The 17,808-nt window shown below is 39.0% G+C and overlaps 1 protein-coding gene across 4 annotated transcripts in view; it reads right to left on the bottom strand.

Moving 5' to 3' along the window:
• Positions 1 to 15,983, bottom strand: part of LOC128991411 (PHD and RING finger domain-containing protein 1-like) — a 91,347-nt gene extending 75,364 nt beyond the window's left edge. For all 4 annotated transcript variants that reach the window (XM_054414258.1, XM_054414261.1, XM_054414259.1 and 1 more), the window contains exon 1: positions 15,730 to 15,983. The gene's annotated coding sequence lies outside the window, so the exon portion shown is untranslated. The remainder of the gene's footprint in view (positions 1 to 15,729) is intronic.
• Positions 15,984 to 17,808: the final 1,825 nt, after the last annotated feature.

Here is a 17,808-nt window from a genome sequence, read left to right as displayed (position 1 = left end):
TCCTATAATGGTCCTTGGTATGGTAACTATATTTTTGTAAAATTTAAGCCCAGTTGGTTCAGTAGTTTTTGCACCTATTAGTAATACACATACAGACAGACACCATTAAATTTTTATATAATAAGTATAGATATAGATAAGCCCAGTTGGTTCAGTAGTTTTTGCACCTATTAGTAATACACATACAGACAGACACCATTAAATTTTTATATAATAGTATAGATATAGATTAATCATGTGAGTTAAGTTTAGTTGTATTTATCATTGACTGTAGATTTTATTCACTACATTCTCCCCTCCTAGATAGAGAATAGTCTTTCAGGTATTTTGGAGGATATCTGATTCTTGATGTTTGCCTCAGTGTTGCTTGACTATCACTTAAACTATTCAACTGGTCAGCTTTGGTCTGGTTGGTGTTTGGTTGAGATTGATAGACAGTTGGAAGTGACTGAACATGTGTGTTCAGTTGCTGTTGTTTTGTCTGAGAGACGGTGTCTTCATTTATGGTCAAATGACATTCTTCCCTGATGTCAGCAAGCTCAGGTTCATCTACACTTTGCTCCGTGCACTCTTCAGAACGGTTTGTGAGCTCAATGTCTCCCCTTGGAGCCAACTGTCTAAGAGAGACTGTCTTTTCTTCTCCATTTGTTAGTCGTATTGTTGCGTAGTTAGGATTAACGTCAATCAGATCAACTTCGTCAACCAATGGATCATATTTACTTTGTCTAACATTTCTTTTCAATAATACTTTTTGGGATTCAAGAAGCCAAGTTGGTAAGGACTGACCGTTGGAGGATTTTCTCGAATGAATAAACATCCGTTCATGTGGAGTCTGATTTGTGGCTGTGCATAGAAGCGAACGAATAGCGTGCAGGGAATCATTTAATACAAGTTCCCAATTATGTACTAAAAGATTGCGACTTTTTAACAATAGTGTAATTGCTTTCCAAATTGTACCATTATACCGCTCGATTTGACCATTTCCTTGTGGGTTATATGGCGTGGTTCGGCTTGTCGCTACACCTTTAGAGTTTAAGAAATCTTTTAGTTCTCTTGACATGAAAGATGCGCCTCGATCAGTGTGAATAAAAGAAGGCAGACCGAATAAGCAAAACGAATCACATAGCTTTTCTATCACTGTGTTAGTTGTCATATCCTGGCACGGAAACGCAAATGGAAAGCGTGAAAATTCATCTACTATAGTCAGCAAGTACCTATTTTTAGAATTTGTTGGTTGACCATTGCCCAATGGTCCTTTGAAATCTATTCAACCTTTCGAATGGAGCAGTTGCTTTTATAAGAGTTGTTTCTTGAGGTCTGTAAAAACGAGGTTTTATTTCCGCACAGGTGGGACACAAAGCAGTCATTCTCTTTATTTCTTCCAAGGAGTATGGTAAATTTTGACTTCTCACCCAATGTGCCATCCTTGTGATTCCTGGATGACAAAGTTGAGCATGCAGTGAAGTGGATGCCATTGAAACCCTACCAGAACTATGGAAAAGTCTAATTTTATGTTTAGAAACAAAAAGTTTCTGAACTTCCCGTATCTATTAATGCATCGGCTTAAAGATTATCTACAGTGACTGGTACTACAGCTCGTTTTAAACAAGAAGGTGAAGCTGCTGTCACAGTAGCAACGACATTTGGATCAGTCGTAACGGCGTTAGAAGCTTTATTGTTACTCTTTTTGAGATTAGACCTACAGACTTTTGAATAATGGCCTGTTTTAGAGCAGTTCTTGCAGACTGCATCTTTAGCTGGACATGATGCACGTGGATGTCTACTGTATCCACAGAAGTAGCATTTAGAGGTTGTTGCTGAAAGCTGTGACACATCATTCTCAGAAGCAGAATTTACAGATGAAGTAGCATTTACAACAGTGTAACGAGTTATTTTTCCTAGGGGGGTAAATATTTGCTATTTGGGTCGCGCGTCTGTTGAGGTAAGCAAGCGGCGGCGGCGAACCTGGCTAGCGCCCTTTGACCCGGCTTATCAGTTCGGATAAGCTTGGGTATCCTGGGACTACTGGATAGCCGAGAAGGACATTCGAGTCGTGGCCTACGGTGATTGAACAGCTGGTTCGTGATTGTCGAGTGAGACGTGTAGTGCTTTGGTGACATTGGTGTGATATTGGTGCTCAAGGCGTGTTGGTGTCAAGTTGGGTAGTAAGTCAGTGACCCACTTGAGGTGAGTGGACGACTTGATATTATTAGTTTGATAATATTAATATCTGATTTATTTGCGAGGGTTAGAGTTGTAACCGTGCTGGTCAAAGCCTGACGGTAGTTAGGATTTATATTAGTCAGGAATAATATTAAAGTGTATTCCTGACGGCTCTGGGCAGGTGCTAGAGCGCAAATAATATAATTTATTGACTGTAGTAGTTATTATTTTGCGTTGTACCAAGAGTTAGTTATATTACTAATAACTCTGAGGCCCGACAAACCTAGGCTGCACGATTTAGCGTGCGTAGTTGGAAACACGTGGCCAGTAGGCTAGTAGCTAATATTATTAGCCTATTAACAGAAGCCCAGCTAAGTAACATAAAGTTGGTAGTAGCAGTAGCTGTAGTAGGGTTATTATTGTTTAATCATTTAATTATTTTAATTTAACCTGAACAGCTTGCTTAGTAATCCAACACGTTAGCTTGGTAGCTTGGATAGCGGAGTACCGGCTATCAGATAATATATTTATCTAGTGTTTGGAACGTATTTAATATTTATTTATCTGCTACTAAGCTGCTCAATAATTTAATAGTATTGCAATTGACATATAGTTTTGCTTGTTTAGCTTGGTATTTACTGAGACCAGCTACTAGCGGTGTAGTCACTCTGTCTATAGTATACTTGTATATTATTATATGGTATTAGTATCGAGTGGACTGTTTGATTCTTAGCTTGGGCATTAGAGTTGTGTATTGGATTATAGTGGCCTAGTAGACCCCGCCTGGTGATAACACGCGTTGTGGTTTTATTGGCAAGTCGTCGTGTAACTCACCGTGTTTTAGGCACTCTGGGCTTAACTATTGGATAGTTAGGACGAAGCCCGAGTTGCGTAGTCAGCAACGACCCCCTAGGAGTGTGGAGAATCGGCGTAGGCCTGGTAGTGATTATTGCACGTTTGTTTTGGTGACTTGTTTTTGACTTGTTCACAGTGCCCGTGTATGAGCCAGTCCTATACCGGTTAGACCCGGCTTTTGGCCTAGTGGTTTCCTTGACCTTATCGCAGACCCTGGAACTTTACCCAGCCATTGTAGGCTGAGCTATCCCCGGCAAACGGTTGCGACTGCTGCACTTTTAATAATTATTTTTCCCAGTGCAGAAAGCATCGTCGCAAGATGGCGCCTGCGAACAGGGACTGAGGTTGGCAGTGGTGCTGAGTTGCTGACGTATTAACGGCGCCCGAACAAAATAATTTTATTTGTGCAGATTTGCTGCGGACTTGTGCAGATTGGCTGCGGACCTGAGCTGTTGAGCAGAGTTTTAGGCAGACCTGCTGTGATTTTATAGTCGGTTGGGTAGGCCTAACCTGTTTTCTGTTACAGCGTCGTGTGTTGTGAACCCTAATTTATTTAGTGGTTGTATACATAGATATTAGTTAGTAATTTTAATTTTGCTAATTAATTGAGCCTTATCATTGAATATTATTTGAGTGAGAACCCTTATTGTGTATTTGTGGTTTGACTTTCACACCCATAATTGGTTTGATTTATTATTTTGCTAATTAATTGAGCTTTATCATCGAATATTATTTGAGTGAGAACCCTTATTGTGTATTTGTGGTTTGACTTTCACACCCATAATTGGTTTGATTTATTATAACGGTGTTAAATATATTTTAATTGGTTTCGCTCTTATTTTTGCGGATTAGTCGTGGTATTTGGATTTTAAATATGGTTGTGACTACGAGTACGACGTCTGTGCTGGGCGGTACGCCTATTACGTCTGCTATTACTACGACTAGTTCTGGGGTTAGCTCCGAACTGTCGGTGATGACGACATCGTCATTGTGGCCGGCGTCTGTGCCCGTTTGGCCGACAATTTCTTCGGTAGTGGCTACGACGGTGACAACTTCGTTGACCTATTCCGCGCCAGCGACTATGTCCTTGGGGTCGCAGCCCCGGGACGGTCGCGTGGGTTGGATATATGACCTCTCGAAAGGGGAGCTCATGAGGACGATGGACCAGTATGGTTTGGTGACCACTGGGACTTCTGCAGAATTACGGCAGAGATTCTCGTCGTTTTGGAAGCAGCGGAATGCCCGTCGGTACAGCGATGACAGGCTGTGTACGGCTGGGGCTGCTGCACCGACATATGTACCGCCGGCTATTACCACTATGGGACTTCCTAACCCCCCGAGAACCGTACCTCAGGTACTGGGTAGTACTGATTCGGGCCAAATAGAGATAGGGGAACTTAGCAGGGAGTTAGAGGCGGTCAAAGAGATTCTTGGGTTGTCTTTGGAGACTGATACCCGGACTCTTCGAGAATATCTGGCATCGGTGGTGCGACAGGCGAGAGGCTCACCGAGTAATGAGGTCGGCTATGGGTTCGAAAGACCCGCCAACCCTACGTCCCCTGTTGTGGCTGCTCCCATGCCAACCTTTGGGTTACCAAGTAGACCCGAGGGATGGCAGCGGCCTAGTGATCATTTGGAGAGACCAGTCCGTCCTTCTAGTGTGGAGGTGCCACGTGGATCGGGTATGCTCTCGAGTGAGGCCAGCAGGGTGGAGCCGAAGAATTGCTCCAAGATATGTGACATGGTCCGAAAGTGGGGTTTGAAGTTTGATGGACGTAGAGACCCTGTGTCATTCCTGGAGCGTCTTGAAGAGTTGATGGTCTCGTACTCCGTATCATCAGAGGACCTGCTCAGAGCGCTACCGGAGCTGCTGCAAGGTTCAGCACTTCTTTGGTACAGGAACTGCAAGGAGCTCCTGTATTCTTTTGAAGCTTTCCGGCGTCAGTTTGAAATCCAGTTCTTCCCACCAGGATATTGGAGGAACTTGGATGAGGAGATCCGGAACAGGACACAGGGTGAAGGCGAGCACTTCCGGGACTACGTTGTTGCCATAAGTACCTTGCTTAGGCGTAGCGGTACGTTGTCAGAGCATTGTAGATTGGACTTAATCTACAACAACATGCGACCTGAGTACAAACTCATGGTGCGACGGCGGGACTTCCGGAACCTGGCCGAGATGGTTGAGTTGGCCAAAGATTATGAGGCTTATATGCGCGAGAAGGCAGCCTTCCGACCTCCTCCTTCTCCGAACGTAGCGCTGGTTTTGGAAACCGCCTACACACCCAGAAACAAGGCGGAGAAGTGCTCCGAAACGGCCGCAGTCGAAAAGCGGAGTTTCGAGAGACCATCTCCGGAAGCCGAGTCGCTTGGGCGGGTAGCTTTGGATCGGGTCCACGGTCAACGGCCCGTGACAGCAGCTAGAGCGCCTGAGGGTCCAAAGGGGACGGTGAAATGTTTTAGGTGCCAGGAGACTGGTCACTTTGCCCGAGAATGTGGTAAACCAAGGACCGTCTCCTGTTATGGGTGTGGCAAACCTGGTTTGACGGTGAGTCAGTGTGGATGTCGGGCGGGAAACGGCAGGCCAGCTCAGACATCAGGAGGTCAACTGGGCAAGGCCACCCAAAACGAACGACCTCAGAAGAGTGGTCCGAGTGGCTCGGAAAACTAAACAGCCTGGTTGGTGGGGTGGATGAGGACCGGCTGGTTTCGGAGACAAGGCCCTTTGTTGAAGTTGTGCTGATGGGCAGCGTTTTTAAGGCGTTATTGGACACTGGGTCCGTAGTTAACCTGGTTGGGCGAGAAGTCGCCGATCATCTTCAACGCCAGGGGGTCGAGCCTTTTAAGAAACCCGCTCCTCTAAGGATGGCAGATGGGTCACGGTCTAGAGCCGAGTATTCATTCCGATTGGCAGGTGAAGCTGCGGGAAGACGGTGGGTTGGAGACGCCTTATACGTTCCCACTCTTACCACTGATATGATTCTGGGTATGGATGTCATCCGAGACCTCAGATTGGTGACATGTGGGACAGAGGTAGTAAGAATGGGCGTGGGTGATGACTGTTCTGGCCAAGGTGGCCACATAGACAGTGTCAAAATTGGTGACAAAGACCCGAAGGCCCTTACAATGGAAATCCCCGTCTGGTTCCTGATGCCAAATCTTTCAGTACCATGTTGGCTGGTAGTGGCTAGTAGAAGAGTTTTTCTTTGTTTTGAGTTTGAGACCTGTGGTGTAGGGTTCACCATTGGGTTAGGGGTTGGAGTATTTTGTTTTGGCCGGCGTTCAACGATTTTTTTCTTTTTGGCCGTTTTCTTTTTTTTTCATCCCGATGTAAGTGGGGGATGTAACGAGTTATTTTTCCTAGGGGGGTAAATATTTGCTATTTGGGTCGCGCGTCTGTTGAGGTAAGCAAGCGGCGGCGGCGAACCTGGCTAGCGCCCTTTGACCCGGCTTATCAGTTCGGATAAGCTTGGGTATCCTGGGACTACTGGATAGCCGAGAAGGACATTCGAGTCGTGGCCTACGGTGATTGAACAGCTGGTTCGTGATTGTCGAGTGAGACGTGTAGTGCTTTGGTGACATCGGTGTGATATTGGTGCTCAAGGCGTGTTGGTGTCAAGTTGGGTAGTAAGTCAGTGACCCACTTGAGGTGAGTGGACGACTTGATATTATTAGTTTGATAATATTAATATCTGATTTATTTGCGAGGGTTAGAGTTGTAACCGTGCTGGTCAAAGCCTGACGGTAGTTAGGATTTATATTAGTCAGGAATAATATTAAAGTGTATTCCTGACGGTTCTGGGCAGGTGCTAGAGCGCAAATAATATAATTTATTGACTGTAGTAGTTATTATTTTGCGTTGTACCAAGAGTTAGTTATATTACTAATAACTCTGAGGCCCGACAAACCTAGGCTGCACGATTTAGCGTGCGTATTTGGAAACACGTGGCCAGTAGGCAATCCAACACGTTAGCTTGGTAGCTTGGATAGCGGAGTACCGGCTATCAGATAATATATTTATCTAGTGTTTGGAACGTATTTAATATTTATTTATCTGCTACTAAGCTGCTCAATAATTTAATAGTATTGCAATTGACATATAGTTTTGCTTGTTTAGCTTGGTATTTACTGAGACCAGCTACTAGCGGTGTAGTCACTCTGTCTATAGTATACTTGTATATTATTATATGGTATTAGTATCGAGTGGACTGTTTGATTCTTAGCTTGGGCATTAGAGTTGTGTATTGGATTATAGTGGCCTAGTAGACCCCGCCTGGTGATAACACGCGTTGTGGTTTTATTGGCAAGTCGTCGTGTAACTCACCGTGTTTTAGGCACTCTGGGCTTAACTATTGGATAGTTAGGACGAAGCCCGAGTTGCGTAGTCAGCAACGACCCCCTAGGAGTGTGGAGAATCGGCGTAGGCCTGGTAGTGATTATTGCACGTTTGTTTTGGTGACTTGTTTTTGACTTGTTCACAGTGCCCGTGTATGAGCCAGTCCTATACCGGTTAGACCCGGCTTTTGGCCTAGTGGTTTCCCTGACCTTATCGCAGACCGTGGAACTTTACCCAGCCATTGTAGGCTGAGCTATCCCCGGCAAACGGTTGCGACTGCTGCACTTTTAATAATTATTTTTACAGTGCATTGTAGGTAGCGTCGCAACAGGATCGACATTAGAATAGCAGACTGACTGATTATGAGCAGCTTCCAAAGCTAGAGCTTGATTACAAGCTTGTTCCAGAGATAGAGTATTATTTTCTAAAAGCCGTTGTCGTATTGAAGAAGATAAAATTCCACTAAGAAATACATCTCGAATTAAGTTGTTTTTATGTTCTTCAGCAGTGACTGCAGAAAATTTACATTCCTTACTTAGAACTTTTAGGGATAGTAGGTATTCACTGAGAGTCTCACATGATTTTTGCTTACGTGATGCTAACTGGTACCTTGCGAAGATTTCACTCGTTGGTTTTATAAATATACTGTTCAGAATCTTGATGGCTTCATCATAGGTATTACATTCAGTTATGAATTCGAAGATAGGTTGGGAAAAATGATTAATTAAAAGGTTCAGTTTGTCCTCTGAAGTTACTCTTTCTTCATTTGTTCCAATTTTGTTTACAAAACTCTCAAATGTTTTTAGGAAATGTTTCCAAAGTTTAGCACTGTTGGGAGAACTTGGATCAGTGTCAAATCTATCTGGTTTTAGAAATCTTTCCATAGTATAAGAGTTAGAGGTAAGGAAAATTAAATTATAAATAATCTAACATTTGAATAATTCAGATGAATAAATTGTAATGAAAGTAAAACCCAGATTAATTGTAATCAGAATAAAGGGTTTTATTCATCTGAAAACTGAGCTATGAACAATAATGGAATATAAACAAAGATGAGTATTTACTAATAACATATGACAGTAAACATATTAACAATAATGGAATATAAACAAAGATGAGTATTTACTAATAACATATGACAGTAAACATATTAAATAATGAATCATGTGAGTTAAGTTTAGTTATATTTATCATTGACTGTAGATTTTATTCACTACACTGCTAACCTTTACTTCTTCCTGCACCACTTCCTACGTCACGGACCCAAGCTAGTGTCGTCATTTGATTATATTAATGATCCATACCGTTTCTGTTCTAATATCTGTGGAATAATGCTATCAGCTTTTTCCTTATTTACTGCATTCAAAAGTCAACAGCTGATCATATGTCTTTGTTTATGTGTCAAATACTGCTTCCATAAGGATTACATTGAAACTTTGAGACCCAGTGGGGCGGATTCCTGAAAGACTATTTTAATGCTATATAGATGTTGGCACTCACCGATATGGTCTTTATCACCATGCAAAATTTTAAAACGATTGATTCAGCCGTCTAGGAGGAGTTTGCGTATTACGAAATGCACAAGAGTCGACGTATAAGAGCTTCGCTCGCTCCGCTCAATAATATGTGAAGGTTATTTCTACGAAACACTACTCCTCCATTAATAATGGACGGATTTTTACAAACAATGTGACAAAATTGAGTATTTTTTGTGTAGACAAGTTTTTCATCGATTCCTGTAATAAAAGACCTCGGGCTTTGCCCCACAGGCCATCAAAATCCCAATGTATTTCTTATTAAGACAAGATTTTGTTTACTTAAACAGACGAATAATTTGTATTCATTACACTTGTTCATAGTAAACACATGATAAACACAAGAGCATTCGTTTTCAGAGTGAGTTCATTTTCAGTTTTGATAAATGGAGTAGAGTGATTGATTAACAACATTACGGTACCTTTGAGTAAACTCTTTAAATCATCGGAAATTTAAGACTGTTATTCGTTTTGAAATAACGCCTGTAATACTTAGCAATTGCTCGAATTCGAGTAACAGGTGCACTAGTCTAATTAAATACTTGGCATTTAAAAATGGATACAACCAATGATAGAATTTTGGTACCAAACAATTTTTGCATACAGGTATATAAACAGCCCGTTACGTCTCCACATAAGCCTACCTCCCTCACCTCTAAAACTTGGACTCGCCTAAAACACTACTTGAACTGCTCGATTCAATAAACTTCATATTTGTAATGTTTTACTTCGTTTTCGGACTCTTAGTGTAAAAACTTTTTGTATTACAGATTTAGCTTGAAAAAAAAAACTGTAGCCTGGCCTAATTCTTCGATGCATAAAAGTAGGCCTAGGCCTAATTATGCTGGGAGATCCTATACTGTGTAATTTTTTATAATCAAAAACTAAATCTCTTCCTAAAAAAATGTTGCACAAATTTCTCCACGGAGACAAAAATTACCTAAATCACGATCGTTCGAATTTAATTACGTTAAAATTCTTGTATGCATGTCTCTTCCACCATTACTGTGAAATAAAACAAACATCAGGAGAAGAAGAAAGAAAAGTAAGTCAGTCCATTAAACAAGTCTGCAAATACTACAAAAGGGTAAAGGCATGTATCTGAGCATTACAGCACAGGTGGGCATTATTTAACGTTACATGATAAATTTTACTATTAAAGTACCTATTACCTATTTCCTTGGTCATCGATTAACATAGGCTACTAAGAATACCCTGTTATTTTCTTAACCTTGTCTCAACTGTTAGAATAAGCTAGTGAAATAAAATAACGCGGATCATGTAATAGGCTTACCGGTATGTCTTTCTATTTATTTTTTGGTGTGAATTATTTAATATTTTTTTATAACTTTTTGGTTGCAGATGGAAACTTAACATGGAGCATCATTGTAAACAACACAGATTAATAATGTATTTATATTAATTAATAGTGAGCATTGCAAAATAGAGTAAAAATTAGAGCTTGGTAAGTTAATAGTTTACTGAGAATTATATTAATTATTAACGTTGTCTGAACTGTTAAGACGAGCGAGTAATAACGCTGACCGCGTCGTCATACTTATCAATTAATAAGTTAGGGAGCCCAACATAATTTAGGCCTAATAAATAAGGCTTTTAAATTTATAATAACAAATCATTGTAACTTAGTTATGGTCCAAACCACCTAGATGGTTTTATAAAGTTTGTGTACTTAACTTAAAGGCCTAAAGGGTCAGTTTTGAGTACCGTAGGCCTAAATAGCAATTGACCTATGTGGCAGAATAGATTAATTAGCCTATTTCGGGCTTAAAACTTAACAGGGTCACAGTTTGTAACTGTAGGTCTATTCTCTTTTTGATTCCCTGACGAATAGATAAATTATTTATGTAACAATAAAGGTGTTTAATAATAAAGGGTCTTGTAAAAGGAAGTAGGCTAAAACACAGAGCATAGAATAAATGTAGAGGCGGCACTTGCCGTCTGGAGTGAAGCAGGCTTCTAGTACTAAGATGGCGGCCGGCCTGGTCTGCATTTACATTTAAACCATTATATTGTTACCATGGAAACCACCAATCAATATTTACTTTTAAAACTCTCACCTCAGAACGTTAAAAGCCCGCGGGGCTGAGTCCTAGGTCAATATCGAAGGGGGGATAGTTCTATATGTATCCTCGGAGCAGTAGCTTCATCTAATCCATAAAGTAGCATAGAATAACACAGTGGTAATTGCGCCGTGTTTTCAAAGTTCCGAGTCCGACTCTCTTACCAAGTCAAGATGGCGGAAATCGGCTTCACTACTGGTATAGCTGTAAGTATTGGAGTGGCGACTCTATATTTTATTCTATGCTCTGTGGGCTAAAATAACAGATGATATGGTGCGGCGGTCAGGTTACTATACTTCAGTTTATGATAATAAAAAACAAGCTAAGTTTTAATTATAAAAACAAAAGTTGTTAACTTACGCTATTTTGCGTGGTAGCCTAAGATCTCAAAGAGATGAATTTAAAAAGAAGACAGTTTGTATTTAAATCCTCTTTTTTTTATGAAATTAATAACCAAACCATCCTAACCTACTCGTTAGATATTGTATTTCTATCTATAAAGCTACCACTTTTCCAAAAAATATATATTTTAAACCTTCAAGAACCAAGCTATTACCATAGACAAATAGAAACAATACAGACTGTCAAAGGAATGTTCCGGTGCCCACTGCTAGGAGTGCGTGTAGTTACGGCACACACTGCTGCAGGCGAGGAGCGCAGGAGCCGTATGCTACCAGCAGACGCTGCAGCGGTGTGCGCCGTAACTACACGGCACCCCTAGCGGTGGGTGCCGAAACATATGCTATGCAGCACTGTTGATGGTCTATATTTATTCTATTTGTCTATGCTATTACTCTCCCATATACCCTATAAGGCCTATTCACTAAAATATCTTCTATGCCTAGGCCTACTATCAATCTTGGTAGGGCTGGATCTTAAACCAATTTTAAGAGCCTAAAACAGCAAGTGGTAACTTACCCAACACCCTTAAATAGGTACCGTACTGTACCTAAATATATAAATGTAACCAGACACTACCATACCGTACGGTACCGTACTTAGGAATGAGCATCAATAACTTGAGTTAGTCGATGTTTTCTATCGATGTATGTTTGTTAACTTACACCATGTTGTTGTTGAACATTGATGTTTTTGGCCAAGTAAGTATGCCTAAAATCCTGTATTTGATGTTTCCTAACTTAACTTCTTATGTTAGGTACCTACTTATTGACCAAAAAAATTAAAATGTTGCTCTTAACAATAAATTCTATTGAAAGGCTTATAAGCTACCGGTATGGTATTTTTAAAGTGAATAGAATCCAAAAGTATTTCGCCAACTGGACTAATAGACCTAAAGGGACTTTGGGGTGTAACATTTCTGTGGCAGCACTCCTGCTATCCGGCATAGTAGGCCTAACTTAAATTAATACCGAAATTGGTTTTGTAATCGTCTTGCAAAATATGAAAGAAAAACTTTCTGTCTAGAACGTCTAGCTAAGCAGCTTTAGACTAACCAATGCAAGGAAGTAGGCTATTCAATCAATGTTAGAAGAGTGTGCTAATGGGTTAATTGTGTAGACTTTCGTATCTGTTGTCAAAAACAACCGAATGAAAATATCGATTGATATGTGACAGTATCGATTTTGACGATAATTTGGTTAACCAAACCTAACCAACCAAACGATATATCGGATGAAACGATCAATATTTTCATTCGGTTGTTTTTGACAACATATACGGAAGTCTACCCGGTTAATAGGCCTAAGCTAAGGCAGTAGAAAGAGCAGACGACAAAATCAACATCGCATCATCCAATGTTTTTGCGATGGTTGACTTATCGATGCTCATCCCTATACCATAAATTTTAGAGATAAAACTTAACCTCTAGCAGTGGCCAATGTTGAAAGTGGGGAATGGCCAACCCATTTTGGCGATTTTGCAGACTTTTTTTTGAAAATTCGTATAAATTCAATCGTACAAGTAAACCTAGCCAACCTTATATTCATTTTGTTTGGAAAGAACAGGAGAATCAAGAAATAGTAATATAATAATGATTTAGACAGTGTATTTTTTCGGCAAAGTTAAAAAATAACAAAATAAGAATTTTTTTTTATTTTAAAAGCAGCCTCGGTACAATTTGTTCTACAGATTTTCTTATGGGAAATTAATTACCTATATACATTTTGTAGACAATATAATTCCCTACATAGAAATAGGCCTATATAACTTGGTAGGAAAATATATTTTTTTTATAAGTTTTTGGGGCGAAATATAATAACAAACAGAGAACCGAAAAAATTGAAAGCCGTGGTACAGTGTTAGTTTGTGTTGTAAAAAGTTATATAATATATGTGTAAACTAATAATGATATATACCCTACATGTTTGTAGCTAATAAAGTAAGGAATCCAAAAAAGTCATAAAGTTTATGGTAAAAATAATTTTTTATTTATAAATAAAATAATGTTTTTGTATTTTAGCAATTTTGTGAAAAAAATGTACCCATAGTATTTAGCTAGTATAAAACTTTCGTACCAAATGTTTTTTTTTACTCCAAACCAACATTTAAACATCTTGTAGTGTAGGTATTCAATTAGGCCTACAAACATAAAAATGTATAACACGTGGGTAATAATTTTTGTTTTTCCGTGCTAGGGGCATGATAATATAAATAAACGGAATACCGCAAAATACAACCCAAAAAAAATAAAACCCTTTATAAACACAATTTCACACTTTTCAGTACTGTACGGTAAATATTCATGCATAGGAAAATGCATGAAGATTACACACACACATTTCTCTAACAATATGAAATTAATAACAAATTTAGTAGGTAGCCTAAGCACCTAATAAATCGTGGATAAAACGAGAGCGAAAACTCACCAGCAACAACACGCAATGGCGTACAGTATACAAGGCGCTTTGTGTATGAGACCTTGACAGTACCGTAGTGACGAACTTTCGTCGTCTTAGTGAGAGAAAACAGAAATAACCCTGAGCGCAGGGCTGCCACTATCACAAGCTACATTTCTTCCTCTTCAAAATGATATTAGCCTATATGACTAGTACCACAGAAAACGTACTACTATAACCCAGAATGCCAACCGCATGGTAAAAAGCATTAAGCGGTTTTAGAGAGCTTTGCCTGTCAATCCGTAGGCAGCTCCACCAGCGTTGCTATGCTATTGCATGGCAACGCTGGTGGCGCTGCCTACGGATTGACAGGCAAAGCTCTCTCAAACCGCTTAATGCTTTTTACCATGCGGTTGGCATTCTGGGTATAGTAGTACGTTTTCTGTGCTAGTACGGTAATAATAACTTACACTGAACCTATGTAACTTGTATTTTCCATACTAGCGTATTACGCTGGTTGGCCATTTGTTAATAAATTTAAAAAACAGCTGTTATCATAAAATCGTACCTGTTGTGCAATCAATATTTCGTTCTAAATATCATACCACAATGAAGATATAAAATCAATGGCTATCCAGTGGTACCACCCGCAACACATCAAGACGAAAATTACCCGAGCAGGGTAATGCCAAACAAGTCGTGTTTTAACAGTTCCCAAGTGTCAGCTGCAAAAGTCGTGCCGTGGCAAAAATTCATTTGATTTCTAATCGTGAATTAGAATTATTGATTTCTAGTCGTGACATTGTTATATAGGCCTACCTGCTACAGGGTTTTTTTTTATAACAAAATGAAAGTTCAGAATGTGATCTTTCAAATGGTAAGTTACTTATATATATATATATATATATATTGTTCATATCAAAGTTAATTATATCTAAGTGGTTTTTTCACCGTTAACCCTCAAGGAGGCGCTTCACCAATAAAACAGGAGCGGGCACATGCAGAGTTTTATTCCACATCACTGAATAGCATACCCATTTTACCTACTTGTTGTTATAACAAAATATTAGAGGCCTATGTAAATGTTGAATAACCTAATCAGAAACCTAATTTCTTTGTTGATAACATTATTTATTTAACTTTATATGAGTAATATTAATTTCAAATAATTATATGGAGCAATTTTCTAAGTAGTAAAGGTAACTTATGTTAGGAGAGAGGGCGCTTGCCGCTTGCGGAGTTTTGTTCCGCAATAATGCAATTAATTATACATATATACATTCAAACAAAATAATTTAATAATAATTATAAGTGAAATAATACAGTTAGTGTAGACATGTTTATAATTTTGAATGTAACATGTAGGCCTACAGTATAAAATATAAGTACACACAGTTTGACAATAGCGCATGAGGAAATAAAACTCTGCGCTAAGGACTTACGCGATAGGGCACACGTGGAGTAAACCTCCGCAAACTGACACCGCGTCACTGAATTGCATATGACAAAAAAATGAGGAGGAATTCGGGGGTAAAATAGCTTAATGTAAGGGCATTCCCAGGATGAGGTACGTGAAGTGTAGAGCCAGACACAACTGCTGACACCCATTATGCATATTTATATCAACAAAATCTGCAAGTGTGAAGGTAAACTCCGCAAGCGCCCGCGCGAGGGTTAAAAAATGTTGGCCCATAAACTTACTAGGCCTAGTGTATTACACTGGTGTCATTCTAGGTGTCACTGTAAGCCACTGCTAGGGTTAAATAATAGAGGCTAAATTCATGAATTTACATCCAGGGGTCACTGTATTAATTTGTAAGGCAGCCTAGACCTAAGTGGCCAAGCCTATTTCTTAATTCTTCAAAATACCAGTACATATGGACCTAATTGAATCAATGACTTGTAGCTTAAATAAAATCTAAATAGATTTCAATATACTAAAGAGGGTTCCTGCACCCCTTGCTTACCTATACTTATGACTTTAGAATAAAAACTCAGCGTCTCTTAAGTGAAGGATGACTGCTGACCCGATAAATGTCTATGAGATACACATTGGTGAATCACAGCACAATGGACAATATAAGCGAATAACCTATTTGATCACGCACATATAAACCATATAAATACACTGCGATATCATATATCCTCGATTTTCTTGAGATATGTCAAACTTGATCCATGGCAAATACGACGATATCTACTATGATGGAAGAGAAGAACGCCGTCACCGTCTTTCATCAAATTTGCTACATTTCAGGTCGGCCAATGGCCTCAGATTCTCGGCACAGACTAAATGGAAGTTTTTTCCAACGAGTTAAGCATTGTTTATAATTTTCAAGTTACAGAACATTTTTTAATACTGTATACAAGTACCAGTTTGTTTGTTTCCAGATGTTTCCTTGTAACGCAGCTTCACGAGCCATTTTTTTGTTAATTAATAACTTAGATCTATTATTATAGATCACATAATACTTTCATCGTCATTATTAAGCGAAGTATGATGTCAGAACAGAACAAATTTTCTCTACCATAAAGTGTAGATCATTATAATATCCAATCGTCCAATCCGATCGTTGATGTAGTCTTGCCCGTACTTGCACCATAGATAAAACATACTCGTTGAGGAGTAAGTTTTATCTATGCTTGCACTCTTGCACTGTGAATCAGCAAGAAAATTCCATATCCATTTTTTTTAACATCGTTTTCGAGCCATTGTAACACAAGGGGGGAGGGGAAATTTTGAGGGCTTAAGGCTGTTTTGAGGAAGGTACCTTGATTGTATAAGCAAAAAACTCCAATATGGATGCTGTATTAAGACTGCAGTAGCCAGTTAGTATGCATTAACTACAAAAAGACTCTTTAAAACACACTCCAATCGAAATCAATCACCACTTACCATCTTTTAGCGAATTTCCCATATAGGGAATAAGCTATTACCGTAGGTCTCATGGTAAGACCTAGACCCGGGACCGATTTACTTTTTCGTTTTGAGGTCCCCAGAGGCCAAAAACACCATCCGTTCAAATTCATATATATATATATTTATATATGTGTCCGTTAGCGCGATAACTCGAGCAAAATTGATCCGATTTTGATGAAATTTGGTACAAACGTGTAAACCTACATTTATTCGAACGAGTTCGCAAACCAGCATAATCGGACCATGGGATCAGGGGTTTATGGGGGGTTTTATGGGGTAAAAATGAGTTTTTCTCATTTTTGACCCTAAAAACTTTAAATTTCTAAATTTCTCTCTACACCATTTTGAAGAGCTTAAAAAACAAATAATTTAGTATATTGAAGTTTTTTTGAATATTCATTGACTACGGAGAAAATTAAAGAAATTGTAAATTTAAAATTCCCATGTTATTCTTATGGAGAATAAATAAACTGTTCTAGTTTGCTTGTTTATGGATATATTTCAATCAAATTTGGCAATTTGGCTTATTTCATACTAAGCTATCAATATTTCAATTGAAAAACACACCTCAACATCTTTCCCGTAGCAGCAAACCTAACTACTCACTAAAATTAATGTTATTTAAATAGGAAATAAATCTGAAAATTTATAGGGAATATTTTAGTAGAAATCGAGCCTGGTGAATGGAAATTCGCTTAGTATGCAGGTTTGCTGCGACGGGGATATTTTTGTATATCTGCCGTCTTGTGCGTAACAGTAAGCGTAAATTTATGTTTTAAGTGTTATAAGACGTTTCTTTTGTTTACTTACCGTAAATTAAATAAAACGTACAATAATATGGTGATCAAGAAGTTATTAAAATTAGATTTCAAAATAAAATACAGCTCAAGTTTCATAGAGTTATACATAATGATTGGCTATTATCATTAGGCTACTATGGTTCGGCCACTTAGAAAACGACCTGCGCGCTAATGCTAAACCAATGCTTGAGGAGGTCGCTTTCTAAGCGGCCGACCTATAGTCATAATGAGCCTACTAAAAATATAATTTAACTTTAAAATTTGTGTAAAGGTGTAGACAAATCAAATAATTTTATATTGAACTAAAATTTGCAGTATTGCAATAG

This window comes from Macrosteles quadrilineatus, unplaced genomic scaffold (genome assembly GCF_028750875.1).
Source record: "Macrosteles quadrilineatus isolate MER2022 unplaced genomic scaffold, UCM_ALF_1.0 Scaffold_4__1_contigs__length_99947679, whole genome shotgun sequence".
Lineage (NCBI taxonomy): Eukaryota > Metazoa > Arthropoda > Insecta > Hemiptera > Cicadellidae > Macrosteles > Macrosteles quadrilineatus.
Note: the sequence above shows the minus strand (reverse complement) of the source record. Positions and strands in the feature narration are given on the sequence as shown.